Raw genomic sequence first — 15,880 nt, 5'->3', positions numbered from 1 at the left:
TCTCGCCTCAAAATCAGGAGGTTGTGAGTTCGATCCTAAGTAGAGGCAGATATTTCTCTCTCTGGGCACCATGAGAATATATCTACTGAATATAACTCCACATTGGCAACAGGAAAGGTATCCAGCCTGTAAACACTCAGCTCCATTCAGTTGCCCAGACTCCACCCTGCAAAGCATTATGGGGTCATTAAAACACGATGACGATGATCTACAGGTAGGTAGTCCTTGACTTACAATGGTTCATTTAGTGACCGTTCGGAGGAGTGGTGCGGTGACCTAGCTCTCGCCTCACAATCAGGAGGCTGTGAGTTCGATCCTAAGTAGAGGCAGATATTTCTCTCTCTGGGCACAATGAGAATTTATCTGCTGAATATAACTCCACACTGGCAACAGGAAAGGCATCTGGCCAGTAAACAGTCAGCTCAATTCAGCTCCACCCTGCAAGGGATTATGGGGATTATGGGGTCATTAAAAGGTGATGATCTTTCCACTAACCACTGAGCCATCAAGCGCCCCCAAAAGATGGAATATAAATGAATTCAGTAAGTAAATAAATAAAACAAATAAATGGTGATGTGCTTTCTTTGATTTGGGCTTACTGCAGTAGGAACCCAATCGCTGTCGCTCGCAGATCGTGGTTTATGTCTTATGTTGCACGATCTCAGCCAAGTACGGTTTATCCACCGATCAAGCCAAGTAAGGCTTAGCACCGTGTGTAAACCTGCTCGTTGGGCTAGAGCCGAAGGGATCTCATACAAGAATTCCTTCCTACGAGCAGACTTGCTTTTATGTCTCCTACCAGGGTATTTTGTTTTACTGAAAGATGCTTTTTAAGTTTGCGCAAAAAATAAAATAAAATAAATCATGCTCGCTCGTTTTTTTTAATTCTTTTTTTTTTTAAATCCTAAATCAACTGTGGGTGGAGATGTTCCCTCTCGAAGCTCTGGCTCCTCTCTATCCATTTCTTTGCAATGAAATCACCCGAAGATATAAATAAACCAACTCCTTCAAATAAATCTTGCTTGGCTGTGGCGTTAACACGTTGTCTCCTAATGCATGCAGCTGCCAGCCAAAATAAATTAACCTATGATGCAAGTTGTTTCCGTGAAATTAATTATGCCGGTGTCAGCTAAAAGAAGCAGGTGCCCTGTCAGAGTTACCTCACTTGGGCACTGATGAACCTCTCAAGAAGGCAGCACTTAAGGCGCCTTTTGTAAACCCCGAGTAACTCTCAGCTTCTTCTCCGTGCCCGTCTTTCGCTTCCTACCCCGGCTATGAAGTCATCCATTCCTTAATTAACTCAGTCACCTGGTGGGAAGACGGAAGGTGCTTTCAAGCCAGATGTTGCGAGCATAAATGCAGACGTTCCATCTATGATTCATGAAGGCCGTGAATCGCTCTTGTTTTGTTTCAGTTCCAGAGATGCAGGAACGATCCATAAATGTCACCATAATTTTTCTTCCCACTACTCAATTTTCAGAGACCACTAAGTTGATGGCGCTTCCCTCTCTTCCCTTCCGGCTTCCAACAGGAGACAACACAACAACAAAACCGCAGTTGGGGTTTGGGGCTTGATGTGCTACAGCGGTTGTCAAAGAAAGAAAGGAAGGAAGGAAGGAAGGAAGGAAGGAAGGAAGGAAGGAAGGAAGGAAGGAAGGAAGGAAGAAAGACAGAGAGAGGCAGAGAGAGAGAGAAAGGCAGAGAGAGAGACAGAGAAAGAAGACACACACAACCATACACAAAGACCGACAAAGAAAGAAAGAAAGAGAGAGAGACGGAGAGAGAGAGAAAGACAGACAGAGACAGAGAAAGAAGAAAGAGACACAGACACACAGAGATAGAGAGAGAGAGAGAGAGAGAAAGAAAGAAAGAAAGACATAGAGAGAAAGGCAGAGAGAGAAACAGAGAAATAAGACACACACACACACAAAGACAGACAAAGAAAGAAAGAGAGAGAGAAAGACAGAGACAGAGAAAGAAGAAAGAGACACAGACACAGACACAGACACAGAGAGAGAGAGAGAGAGAGAGAAAGAGAGAGAGAGAGAGAGAGAGAGAGAGAAAGAAAGAAAGAAAGAGAGAGAGAGAGAAAGAAAGAAAGAAAGAAAGAAAGAAAGAAAGAAAGAAAGAAAGAAAGAAAGAAAGAAAGAAAGAAAGAAAGAAGGCTCCCGAATCTCAATTCTAAATGACCAGATTGAAGTACTGATAAAAAAAAGATGGCTTTACAGGTCTAATTCAAAAACACAGAGGTGTATTTATGTCCCAGTATATTATCAAGTGATGCTTACAAATCATTCATTTTTCTTCTTTCTCCATTGCGAAAAAGCACAAGACGTTTTATGATAAACTCATGAGAACAAAGAATGATAGGATGGGAAGGGACCTTGCGTACCGATACCCATAATTCAATGCCCCCCCCGCTTTTGGCACGCAATGGCCCGGTGGGCCCAGTAGGCCCTCCCCCAGCTCCAGAGGCTTTCTTTTTCGCCCTCCCCTGGTTCCAGAGGCTTTCTTGGAGCCTGGGGAGGGCGAAAATGGCTTTCCTCACCCATCTGGAGGCCATCCGGAGGCTGGAAATGGCCTGTTTCCCGACTTCTGGTGGGACCGGAAGGCCCGTTTTTTGCCCTCCCCCGGGTCCAGAGGCTTTCTTGGAGCCTGGGGAGGGCAAAAATGACCCTCCCCAGGCTCCAAGAGGCCCTCCGGAGGCCGGAAACTGCCCATTTCCTGACTTCCGGTAGGCCCAGAAGGCCTAATTGTATAGGCCATGCTCTATACAATTCCAGACTGAAGGGAAACAATAATAAGGATGTAATAATATACTGGTGTACTAGATTCTGTAACCATTAGGTTCCTGTAATACATATATGCCTTTATATTTGTATCTCCTGTAATGTATCTGGTATTTGTCAAACATATGTCCCTGCCATTTGACCTGAACTCATATCAATCTTCTCCCTGTTTTTTTCTTGTGCCATCTAAGAGCATGGTACGTATCTCCAAGGGATAATTTACACCTCAGTCCTAATTTATGTTTGATCTGGATAAACTCCTGCTTTCCAGGGCCAGGGGGCCAAAGAAATGCTCAAGATGGCTAATTGGGAAGTTTCTATTCCCCCTTGCAGGGCAACAAGGAATACACAAACCTAAATTAGGAGGCCAGAGTTGGGTACTAAGCTGACGTCTCTGAGGGTATAAAAGGACGCCATACCTTCCCCAAGGGGTGGCTATCTCCTCGCATGCATTGTATCTGTATGTTCTGGATATAGTTCCACCCAGTATTTTGTTTTTGGCCATAAATAAAATCTGTTTTTTTGCAAGCCTCGTCTTGAGTTTCTCTCTTTGGCCTTCTGGTGACTCAAGTATATTTTGGGACCTTACAAGACAAATGCTTGTCCGGTCTTCTTGAAGACTTCCAGCTCCCGCAATAAAGAAGCACCCATAACTTTCGGAGGCAAGTCGCTCTACTGTTTGTTCTCACAGTCAGGAAGTTTCTCCTTAGTTCTCAGATAGTTGCCTTAGTTCACGTTTCAAGTGGAAAGACATGCCACGTTTAGAAGGAGGAGGGCAGGTTCACGGCCTCCCTCTAAATGCCAGCTGGACTACTCCACCAAATTTGAAATGCTGCTAATTACGTTCTGTGGAGCATTTTGTTTGCCATTTTCTAGGGCTTTAATATGCCATCAATCCCCAGTCGTTCTTTTAGAGAGGAAAAAAAAAAAATCTCCTAGCCACTTGCCGTTAATAGCAAAACAGCTTTACTTCCAAACTGGTTCGTGGACAGTTGCATTAATCAACCGATACCAATCAAGGATAAAGTGCTGGGAGCATATTAGCAGATCTCAGAAGAGGCAAACAAAATTTTGTCCCACGTGGATATATTGATTTTGGAATAAATGCCGCATTTTTTGGACTATAAGATGCACTTTTTTGTCTCCCAAAAGGGGGTGAAAATGTCTGTGCGTCTTATAGACCAAATATTGCTGAAGTCCCGTCCACCCGCCAGATGTTTTTTTGGCCTCTGCGCACCCAATTTTTGGGCCTTTTTTCAGCCTTTTTCAGCCAGTATTTGAGACTTTTGGGGGCCCGTTTTTTTTTTTCAAAAAATGGGCTGAAAAAAGCCTTGAAAATGGACCGAAAAAAGCCTCAAAAACAGGCCTCAAAAGCCTCAAAAATGGGCTAAAAAGCCCCAAAAATGGGCTGAAAAAAGCCTTGAAAACGAGCCAAAAAAGCCTCAAAAATGAGCCAGAAAAAGCCTCGAAAATGGGCCGAAAAAAGCCTCAAAAACGGGCCAAAAAAAGCCATGAAAACAGGCTGAAAAAAGACTGGAAAAGGGCTGAAAAAAAGGCCCGAGAAAAGGGAGGCCAATTTTTTTTTTTGTTCTTTTCCTCTTCTAAATTTAGGTGCGCCTTATAGTCCGAAAAATGTGGTATATTTGGGGCTACATCATCATTTTACTACTCTTGCTCCTTCCTGTTTCAGAGGTCTCTCAGGGGTTTCCAGAGAAGATATTGCCCATAAAGTAGAATAGAATAGAATCAGGAACAGAACAGAACAGAACAGAACAATGAAATTAGAATAGAACAGAACAGAACAGAACAGAATAGAATAGGGACAAGGACAAGAGTAGAGTAGAGTAGAGTAGAGTAGAGTAGAATAGAATAGAATAGAATAGAATAGAATAGAATAGAATAGAATAAAATAGAATAGAATAGAATAGAATAGAATAGGGACAAGGACAAGAGTAGAGTAGAGTAGAGTAGAATAGAAGAGAAGAGAAGAGAACAGAACAGAACAGAACAGAATAGAATAGGGACAAGGACAAGGACAAGGACAAGGACAAGGACAAGGACAAGGACAAGGACAAGGACAAGGACAAGAGTAGAGTAGAGTAGAGTAGAGTAGAGTAGAGTAGAGTAGAGTAGAATAGAATAGAATAGAATAGAATAGAATAGAATAGAATAGAATAGAATAGAATAGAATAGGGACAAGGACAAGAGTAGAGTAGAGTAGAGTAGAAGAGAAGAGAAGAGAAGAGAACAGAACAGAACAGAACAGAATAGAATAGGGACAAGGACAAGGACAAGGACAAGGACAAGGACAAGGACAAGGACAAGAGTAGAGTAGAGTAGAGTAGAGTAGAGTAGAGTAGAGTAGAGTAGAATAGAATAGAATAGAATAGAATAGAATAGAATAGAATAGAATAGAATAGAATAGAATAGAATAGAATAGAATAGGGACAAGACAAGGACAAGAGTAGAGTGGAGTGGAGTGGAGTGGAGTGGAGTGGAGTGGAGTGGAGTGGAATAGAATAGAATAGAATAGAATAGAATAGAATAGAATAGAATAGAATAGAATAGAATAGAATAGAATAGAATAAGGAACAGGAACAGGAACAGGAACAGGAACAGGGATAGGATAGGATAGGATAGAATAACAGAAATATCTCCATCCTTTCCAACTCTGTTTTTCTGTTATCCTGCATCCCATTTGTCTCCCAATTTTTGAGGAGAGCAATTGTCTCCCAGCAAGGGATGCTCAGCGGATCAATTTGATCCACTGAGGTTTCTTTCTGAGGTGGTGTTCCCCGGGGAACAGTTTTCTTAAATCTGTTAGACATTTACAGTCCTTCTGGCTGGGCTGTCTGTAAAAGTCTATCACACTGTATTAACTTGATAAGGTAATGTGCTCCCTTCTCTCTTCGTAGCGAAGAGCAATTTGACTTTGGAACATCTCGCTGTCCTTTTGTCCCTAAACTTAATGGAGGGTGGTTATGGAGTTTAGCAACAGGTTTTCAGAAAATCTATGGAGAGACTGCTGAAGAAGTTCATAAACAACCTGTTTTTGGTGGCACGTTCAACAATGGTTTGCTGGGATGAGTCTTGGCCGGATGCTTCATGCATTCTAGAGAGTCAGATCTTGGCCGTTGAACCAAACATTGTCCAAGAGTTTTTGGGAGGTTCTAATTTAGCATCATTCAAGGAGATTAAACTGGGGAGGACCTCAACCAACCTCCCGATCGGTGTCCTCCAAGCCAATCTCCAAAGGGAAGGCGATGTTCTCGTTCTGAATATCCTCCATAAATGATTATAGAAAGGAGATAGGACAGTGATGGCTAACCATTTTTCCCTCGTGTGCCAAAAACATGCGTGAACACGCAATAGCGTGCACACGTGATTGCATGCACGTGTGTTGCCACGCATAATGCAATGCCCGCATGCGTGCCCCACTCCCCTGCACATGTATGTGCAACCCACCCTGCACTGCCCCGCCCCACTGTGCATGCACGCATGACCCCCCTGTGCTCCCTGACCCACCACGCATGTGCATGCGACCCCCCGCCCTCTCCCATTTCCGGACTTCCGGTAGGCCCATTTTTCGCCCTCCCCAGGCTCCAGAGGCTTTCCTGAAGCTTCCAGGAAGGCGAAAATGGTCTCCCTCGGCCCTCTGGAGGCCTTCCGAAAAGCCAGAAATGGCCCGTTTCCAGACTTCCGGTAGGCCCATTTTTTGCCCTCCCAGAGCCTCCGTGCGAGTCCTGTACTTACCTGGCATCCAAAATGGACCACATGGAGACTCCTAGGAGGGGAGGGGCAGCATGGGCATGCGTGCACGTCCCCCGCATGAGTGGAAGAGAACTCAAATCAGCTGGCTGGAGGAGTGCGTGCATGCGTGGTAGGGCTGACCTACAGCACGGCTCATGTGCCTGCAGAAATGGCTTTGCATGCCACCTGTAGTCTGTAGCATACGTGTGCCATAGGTTCGCCATCACGGAGATAAGACAATGACTCATGCAATGACTTTGATTCATGCGGGCCGGTGTTTTTGGTGGCCTTCTGAAAGGATCTTTGTATGTTTCTATGCTCTGGAACTTGTTGTTCACCCAAAGAGCAGATTAAAAGCAAGCAGTGTTGAGAAGGAAGAGGAGAAGTGTGGGATTCTCCAAGGAGTCAAGATCTTCTCCTATTGAAGGACTTCAGGAATTATTTCCAGAACTACCATTTGTGGAACATGAGGCTATCTCTGCACCAGTCTATCTCTGTAGATCAAAGATGGAGTTGGAACTAGATCAGGGATCGGCAACCTTAAACACTCAAAGAGCCGCAAAGGTCCTAACCGGAAGCTCCCCGTTCAATTCTGGAGCCGGGCGGAAGTCCGGTTCCCCCACCATAGAGTCTCCTCCTAGCGTGGCATCCTTTTCCCTCTACCAACCGGAAGTCCGGTTCCCCCACCATAGAGTCTCCTCCTAGCGTGGCATCCTTTTCCCTCTACCAACCGGAAGTCCGGTTCCCCCACGATAGAGTCTCCTCCTAGCGTGGCATCCTTTTCCCTCTACCAACCGGAAGTCCGGTTCCCCCACGATAGAGTCTCCTCCTAGCGCGACATCCTTTTCCCTCTACCTGTCCTAACCGAAAGCCCTATCAATTGTGGAGCCGACCAGCGACAGGGAGCCGCAGCAGAGGGATGAAAGAGCCACATGCGGCTCCAGAGCCGCAGGTTGCTGACCCCTGAACTAGATCTTCAGAGGTGGATTGTTATTATACTTGATCTGACTCAACCATAACATAGCTTGCTTGGGTTGGCATCTCAGGCAGACCCAGCTATTGATTCTTATTCAACAAACCAGTAGTTATGCAAACTATGGATTAGGGCACCCTGGGAATTCCAACTGTTTCCAACAATTTGAAATTAGCCGAAAGGCAAGTGCTCTTTGTATTGATGGCCTGAGGCATCAACACACCTTCAGCCCAGCTGGTGTCCAGTACAGGTGAGTAAACATTTTCACCTGGGGATGCTGCTTCATTGGAAAGCTCTCTTGTATCTCAGCTCCAGGTGAGCTCACACATTTCCTTAAATCTCCAGGTTCGTTTTGTGGTGCAGCCTCGACAAGCTCATTACCTGCCTTGTTTCATCCTACAAAAGAGGTATTGTGAAAAAGCCCAGACAAACCAATAAAAGCTCCATGTACCAATTAATCAGTTACACTCTGGTATTTATTTACTCAGAGGTAAAATCTTGCCTCCCAATCTTGCTTTTTCCGGTTTTATACCCCCATTGTATTACCAACAATCTTTGTTCTGACTCTTCCTAGGAATCACAAATGATTCTGACGGGTGGTCAGCTGTCCAAATGGGACATTCTTCTACACAATTAAAACAGTGGATGGAAAGTAATCAAGGAGAGAAGCAACTTAGAACTAAGGGGAAATTTCCTGACAGTGAGGACAATTAATCGGTGGAACGACTTGCCACCAGAAGTTGTGAATGCTCTAACACTGAAAGTTTTTAAGAAGAGATTGGGCAACCATTTGTCTGAAATGGTCTAGGGTCTCCTGCCTAAGCAAGGGGTTGGACTTGAAGACCTCAGGGGCTGCCCCAAAGAAGAGGGAGTCAAGCTATTCTCCAAAGCACCTGAAGGCAGGACAAGAAGCAATGGGTGGAAACCAATCAAGGAGAGAAGCAACCTAGAACTAAGGAGAAATTTCCTGACAGTTAGAACAATTAATCCGTGGAACAACTTGCCTCCAGAAGTTGTGAATGCTCCAACACTGGAAGTTTTTAAGAAGAGGTTGGATAGCCATTTGTCTGAAGTGGTGTAGGGTTTCCTGCCTGGACAGGGGGTTGGATTAGAAGACCTCTAAGGTCCCTTCCAACTCTGTTATTCTAAATTCTAAAGACCTCCAATGTTGTAGCAAAAATGTCATAAAATCAACTATGACTCATTTAACATCCACCTTGGAAATTCTGGGCTCAGCTGTGGTCATTAAGTCGAGGACTAGCTGTTCTAGAGGAAGGAGTAAAATGGACCTTAAGTTTGTGATATCGAAATTTCCTCTCGCTTTCCGTGAAACGGAGCGGACTCCTTCCTGATGCCCAACTTCTCGATCCCGTTTGCTTGGGCTGAAGAAATAGAGATCTTGGAAGAAATGACGGATAAGGAAAAAAAAAAGAGAGGAGGGGATTCAATTTGTAAAAAAATTAATTACGAGCGCATGCAACAACTCTCCGAGCATATGGTTTTGAATTTTTTTTTCTTTTTTGCTAGCATTCAAGAGCAATTTATTTTTTTCTATTGATATATATATTTGTAAGGTGTCCAAGGCGTTTTGTTAAGTTCACTTTCCCATTAGAGAAATGAAATGCGGAGAGCCCTTTGAAATCTAAAAATAAAATATGCAGGGTGGTGTGTTATTGATCTTAAAAGACAGCAAGGAAGACGCGTGGCGAGATGCCGAAGCCGGAGAAGGAAAACAACACAGGAGCAGGCCTTTTTCATTTTTGTGTTATCAAGTTTAACTAAGTTCATTTCCCCCTAGGGATTTTTCTCATAAAGTTTCAATTTCAGCTTCTATTTCCATAGTCATCCGTGAGCTCCTTGAAGCATATATATATATATATATGTGTATGTGTGTGTGTGTGTGTGTGTGAATGTGTGTGTCTACACAACGGTATCTACATACATATTTATGATAAAAGGAGGTGTGATGAATATGTACGGCTTTGCCAAAGGGAAGGAGAGATCATCTTCCTTTGTTTACTTAATACGTCCACTGTCCCTCCAGAAAAGCTGGAAACTTTTTCTTTACTACATCGCTCCAGAGGAAATAAAATGAAATAAATTAAAAATACCTATGTGGAACATTAGAACAATAACAATCCCTTATAGGAAAGCGTAACGAACGAAAGAAAGCTATTTTCAGATGGAAAATACAGGGTGGGGAAAAAACATACATTCACACCAAAGCTGTTGCTGTTTTTTTTCCTATCCTTAACCTATGGATTTTATTTATTATTATTATTCCTTTAAATATTATTTTCCCACTGAGTAATATTAAAATGTGGAAAGTTAAGAGGCGAGAGTAAAATGGTCCTTTCGTGGCTTCCGGTAAATGGGTTCCTGCCGTTTACGGATAGCACCAGCGACTGGAGTCTGTGAAGCTTGTTTTATGCTGTAGCAAGGTGCTCAAACCCCCATCCAACGTGGTTTATTAGCCACGACTAAACCAGGGGTGAAATCCAGCAGGTTCTGGAGAACCGGTAGCGGAAATTTTGAGCAGTTCGGAGAACTGGCAAATGCCACCTCTGGCTGGCCCCAGAGTGGGGTGGGAATGGGGATTTTACAGTATCCTTCCCCTGGAGTGGGGAGGGAATGGAGATTTTTGCAGTATCCTTCCCCTGGAGTGGGAAGGGAATGGGGATTTTGCAGTATCCTTCCCCTGCAGTGGGGAGGGAATGGAGATTTTGCAGTATCCTTCCCCCAGGAGTGAGGTGGGAATGGAGATTTTGCAGTATCCTTCCCCTGCCACGCCCACCAAGCCACATCACGCCCATCAAGCCATGCCCACGGAGCCGGTAGTAAAAAAATTTGAATTCCACCACTGGATTAAACCATGATTTACTGCAACGGATGGACTAGGCAATGCAGTTAGTAAATTGAGACCAATTTTTTCCCAAAATCTTGATCCAGGGACACTGCAACGGTTTGTAAATACACGCCAGGGGCCAAGCATCTGAATTATAATCTTGTAACCACGGGAATGCTGCAACCGTTGTTAAGTGTGAAAAACAGCTATAAGTCCCTTATTTCAATGCTGTTGTAACTTCAAGCAGTCACTAAAAGCCAAGGACTGCCTATTCAGCAGAGGGAAAAAAATCTAGGTTTTTTCCCCCCACTTGTCTTCATTTCTTTTCATTTCTGCTTTGTTTGTTTCCACTGGAGTAGGACCATGCAATACATTTAATTTTTTTTTTTAAAAAAAAAAAAACCTATTTAACAGAATGGAACAGAGAGAGAAAAAAAGAGGAGGCCAAATGAGAAAAGAATAGGAACAATCATTGTGCCTACAAGGATTTCCTACAGATGTTAAGATGAAGATTTGGATAGCAGTTTCAATCACAGAGGCCTGGATTTCATGGCAATTGTCCACACCTAATCTACGTCCTGTAAGCAACTCGTTCATAAGTCACAAATAACATCCCGCCTTCAATCCCTTGAGTGTTTTGGGGCCATAAATTTATCTTTCCAGTGTTGAAGGACTGGTTGCTTAGCACGGAAAAGCTGTCCAGCTGTCGATTTCCACGGAACAGGAAGGCATTTTTGATATATTGGTCTACCTCTTGTTCCTGTCTAACAAGTCGATGATAGTCCAGATGGCCCTGTCTGAACATAGACCCCCAAACCCAAAGGACTGTTGTTTTTTTTACTCCAGACAAATCTGTAGAAATGCAGAGCTGGGGTTAGAGTAGAGTAGAGTAGAGTAGAGTAGAGTAGAGTAGAGTAGAGTAGAGTAGAGTAGAGTAGAGTAGAGTAGAGTAGAGTAGAGTAGAGTAGAGTAGAGTAGATTAGATTAGATTAGTAGAATAGAATAGAATAGAATAGAATAGAATAGAATAGAATAGAATAGAATAGAATAGAATAGAATAGAATAGAATAGAATAGAATAGAATATGGCCAAGTGTGATTGGACACACAAGGAATTTGTCTTTGGTGCATACACTCTCAGTGTACATAAAAAGACAATATACATTTGTCAAGAATCATAAGGTACAGCACTTAATGATAGTCATAGGGTACAAATAAGCAATCAGGAAACAATATCAATATAAATCGTAAGGATACAAGCAACAAAGTTACAGGCGTAAGTGGGAGGAGATGGGTGATAGGAACAGTGAGAAGACTAATAGTAATAGTAGTGCAGACTTAGTGAATAGTTTGACAGTGTTGAGGGAATTATTTGTTTAGCAAAGTGATGGCATTTGGGAAAAACTGTCCTTGTGTCTAATGCTCTGGTGTGCAGTGCTCTATAGTGTCGTTATGAGGGTAGAAGTTGAAACAATTTATGTCCAGGATGCGAGGGGTCTGTAGATATTTCCACAGCCCTCTTTTTGACTCGTGCAGTCTACAGGTCCTCAATGGGAGGCAGGTTGGTAGCCATGGTTTTTTCTGCAGTTCTAATTATCTTCTGAAGTCTGTGTCTGTCTTGTTGGGTTGCAGGACCAAACCAGACAGTTATGGAGGCGCAGATGACAGACTCAATAATTCTTCTGTAGAACTGGATCAGCAGCTCCTTGATTGTTTTCTTTTTGTTTGTTTGTTTGTGTGAGACAGGGATGATTTCTAGAAGACCTGAATCAAAAGACTTCTCTGTTGCCCTTATGGTCCCCTCAATCCATGTCCTTCTGGCCTTCATCTGAAAGATGATATCTTTCAGCACACACTTGTCAGATGCAAAAATCACCCAGGGGCTTTACACAGACCATTAAAAGTCTACAAAGCTTCACAGTATGATTCACTGTTTGCTTGACTTCCCCCCAAAGTGTCTTTGGAGGCTCATTTCTCGTTCTTTAAGGAGGTTCTCCTATGCTGGGGATGTTGGTGCTCTGTGGATGTGGCCAGGCTTCCTGGACAATGAGCCGAAATTCCATGTTTTAAATATTGTGTCACTTGGGGGACATTCGGCATGGGGAGAAGCTGAGGAAGGTCTGTTGGCTTTTTAAACTTTTCAAAGTCTGTACATAATGGGTAAGTAAACCAGCCATCAGCATGCTAAAAAGCAGAGACATCACCCTGCCAACAAAAGTGCGTAGAGTCAAGGCTATGGTTTCCTAGTTGCAATGTATGGCTGTGAAAGTTGGACCATAAGGAAGACTGAGGGTCAAAGAATGGAGGCCTTTGAACTCTGGTGCTGGAGGAGACTCCTGTGAGTCCCTTGGACTGCAAGGCGATCCAACCAGTCAGTCCTAGAGGAGATCAACCCTGATCGCTCTTCAGAAGGCCAGATCCTGAAGAGGAAACTCAAATCCTTTGGCCACCTAATGAAAAGGAAGGACTCACTGGAGAAGAGCCTAATGCTGGGAATGGTGGAGGGCAAAAAAAGAAGGGGATGACAGAGAAGGAGGTGGCTGGATGGAGTCACTGAAGCAGTCGGCGTGAGCTTAAATGGACTCCAGAGGATGGTAGAGGACAGGAAGGCCTGGAGGAACGTTGTCCATAGGGTCACGATGGGTCGGACACAACTTTGCAATTAACAACAACAACAAAAACCCTCAGGTTTACTTTTGACCTCTTGATGGTCTACATCTCTTCCTTCTTTCCTTCTGTCTTTCTGTCTGTATCTTTCTTGCTTGCTTGCTTGTTCTTTCTTTCTCTTTCCTTCCTTCCTTCTTTTTTCTTCTTTTTGTCTTTTTCCTTTCTTTCTTCCTTCTCTTCCTTCTGTCTGTCGGTATCTTTCTTTCTTGTTTTTTCTCTTTCTTTACTTCCTCTTTCTCTACTTCCTTCCTTCCTTTTCTTTCTTTCCCTCTCCCTCTCTTAAGAGAAAGAGGTCTTTTTCTTCCTTCTTTCTTTCCTTTCTCAGTCTTTCCACAATCTCACTCTACTCTTCTCGGCCTCCCCAAGCTCTTTGAGCAAGGAACAAACTGGGAAATACCTCGCCCGAAAAGGGGAGATAAGAGGAGACAGGAAATTGAGACCCTTCCAGCTGGTTCATAAAGAAGAATTGTTTTCCAGTTTTGGGACTCAGGAAGTTCAAGATGGGCGGTTCAACTCCTGGAATTTCAACGATGGCTTGGAAAACAATGTCCAGTTTTCTGAAATACTCCCTCACTGATGTCTGTTGTATTGTGTTCCTAGACGCCTTTGATATAAGACAGGGGGAAAAAAAATGATTTTGTTGACAGTTGTTTATTTATTCGCAAGGTCTTAACAACGGCGGAGTAGAATGAAGTAGAATTACTTCATTCTACTCCACCGAAACGTCTTGAATTTGGTTGGCAGGATCATTATTTTTAAATAATTTGGAAATAGTTAGGTGGAAAAAGTTTCCCGGTCAGTCAGATTTTTAAATGGCATGCTGGTGAAGATCTTATTTTAATGAGGTACCCTGAAACGAGCAATTATTCAGGTAGCTGGAGGAATAAAATTAAAGAGTTCTGACAGGACAGGAGCAGATCTTCAAATTCTGAGCAGACTGGATTATTGATTGCAGCTAGTCCACATCTTATGACCGGTTGCTTAGCGATGTCCCTCACCCAAGGTACTTACGATCCACTTCAGGATTTCTGATGGTTCACATGACTGTGATTTACAATTTTTTATATTTTTATTTTTGCAGAAAACTGGCATTGGAATCCGGTTTTCATCCAAAATACCCCCATAGTAAACTCTGGCTTTGCTTAACGTCCATGGATCTGCTTAACGACTGCCACAATCGGGTTCAATCACATGCATGGTTCTGCTTTACGAACCTCACAACCTAAGATAGTAATGGGGAGGTTCCATTATGGTTCAGAACAAATATCAAACTAGAAAGTATCAAATAGCTTTTATTTGAAAATAATGTATTGGAAATATTTTAATGTAATGAGGTAAAGAGAGAAATTATACAGGGGAGGGAGGGGTTCAAGTTTATATATGAGTGTTATATTAAGGGTTTTTTATGAGTATGAATATATTATAGGGAAGTCTGGGGGGAGGGGAGGGTTAGGGAGGTTGGGAAGTTTGGGGGGGAGGTGGGGGGGGAAAGGGGTGAAAATGTAATTGTAAAACTTTTGCAATAAAAAAAAAGTGTGGGAGGAAAAGGAGAAAAAGGACTTTTATCTGTTTTGCTCAGATTGATTGACTGCCCAATGAACTGGAAAAAAGATAAAAATCAAATTAGAGATGGGATATGTTTGGAAAAATGGAAGCAGGCGAATAAGTAGGATATACTGTATAGGCTTAATACTGATGAAATAAAATATTGGAAATGCATTATTAAAAAAAAAAAAAAAGAAGCAATTTTTTTTCTATTAAAGATGCGTGGATTTCAACTCCCAGAATTCCTCAACCACCCATCTTAAAGTCCTCAAAGTTGAGAAAAAGCCAGCGTTCACCTTGTAGGGGAGAAATTTGATAAATAAATTAAACGCACTACTATTAATCTTCTCACTGTTCCTATCACCCATCTCCTCCCACTTATGACTGTATGACTGTAACCTTGTTGCTGGTATCCTTAAGATTTATATTGACTGTTTCCTAGTATGATTTGATTGCTTATTTGTACCCTATGACTATCATTAAGTGTTGCACCTTATGATTCTTGATGAACGTATCTTGTTTTTTATGTACACTGAGAGCATATGCACCAAAGACAAATTCCTTGTGTCTCCAATCACACTTGGCCAATAAAGAATTCTATTCTATTCTATTCTATTCTATTCTATTCTATTCTATTCTATTCTATTCTATTCTATTCTATTCTATTCTATTCTATTCTATTCTATTCTATTCTATTCTATTCTATTCTGGACAGGAAACCAATCACATCTTAAGGTAGCTCCACTATCTCTCCGTGACGGTGCTTCTTATAGATTGTTTTTTAAAAATATATCTTAATTGTTAACAATGATTATTGTACATATTTGAAGGATTGTATTTATATAATTGTTGTTTTTATTGGATTGTTGTAAGCCACCCAGAATCCTCCTAGGGAGATGTGGGGGGCAGCTATAGAATCCTGGTGATGCAGTGGTTAGATCAAGAGCCTTGGTGGCGCAGCAGGCTAAAGCACTGTTAAGTAACACCAGCTGCCTGCAATTACTGCAAGTTCAAATCTCACCAGGCTCAAGGTTGACTCAGCCTTCCATCCTTCCGAGGTAGGTAAAATGAGGACCCAGTTTGTGGGGGCAATAAGCTGACTTTGTATAAAAAAGAACACCGCTTGGGGGGGCCGAAAGCCCTACTAAGCAGGTATATACAAAAGTATGAAGGCTATTGCTTAACAGCATTGTAAGGCACCCTGAGTCTCCGGAGAAGGGCGGCAAATAAATCGAACCAATAAATAAATGTGGCACTCCAGGCTAACTGCCAGGAGTTCGATCCTGACCATCTCAAGGTTGACTCAGCCTTC

General features: G+C 42.7%; 1 long non-coding RNA gene across 1 annotated transcript; it reads left to right on the top strand.

The window, feature by feature from the left end:
- The first annotated feature begins 7,597 nt into the window (after positions 1-7,597).
- On the top strand, positions 7,598-7,966 carry LOC117660124 (uncharacterized). Its single transcript, XR_004589474.2, has 2 exons — positions 7,598-7,762; positions 7,858-7,966. It is a non-coding gene; the product is annotated as an uncharacterized LOC117660124 (long non-coding RNA).
- The last annotated feature ends 7,914 nt before the right edge of the window (positions 7,967-15,880 follow it).

The sequence above is a fragment of the Pantherophis guttatus genome, chromosome 14 (assembly GCF_059756535.1).
Source record: "Pantherophis guttatus breed Tessera chromosome 14, ASM5975653v1, whole genome shotgun sequence".
Taxonomy (NCBI): Eukaryota; Metazoa; Chordata; class Lepidosauria; order Squamata; family Colubridae; genus Pantherophis; species Pantherophis guttatus.
This window is presented reverse-complemented; position numbering and strand designations above follow the sequence as displayed.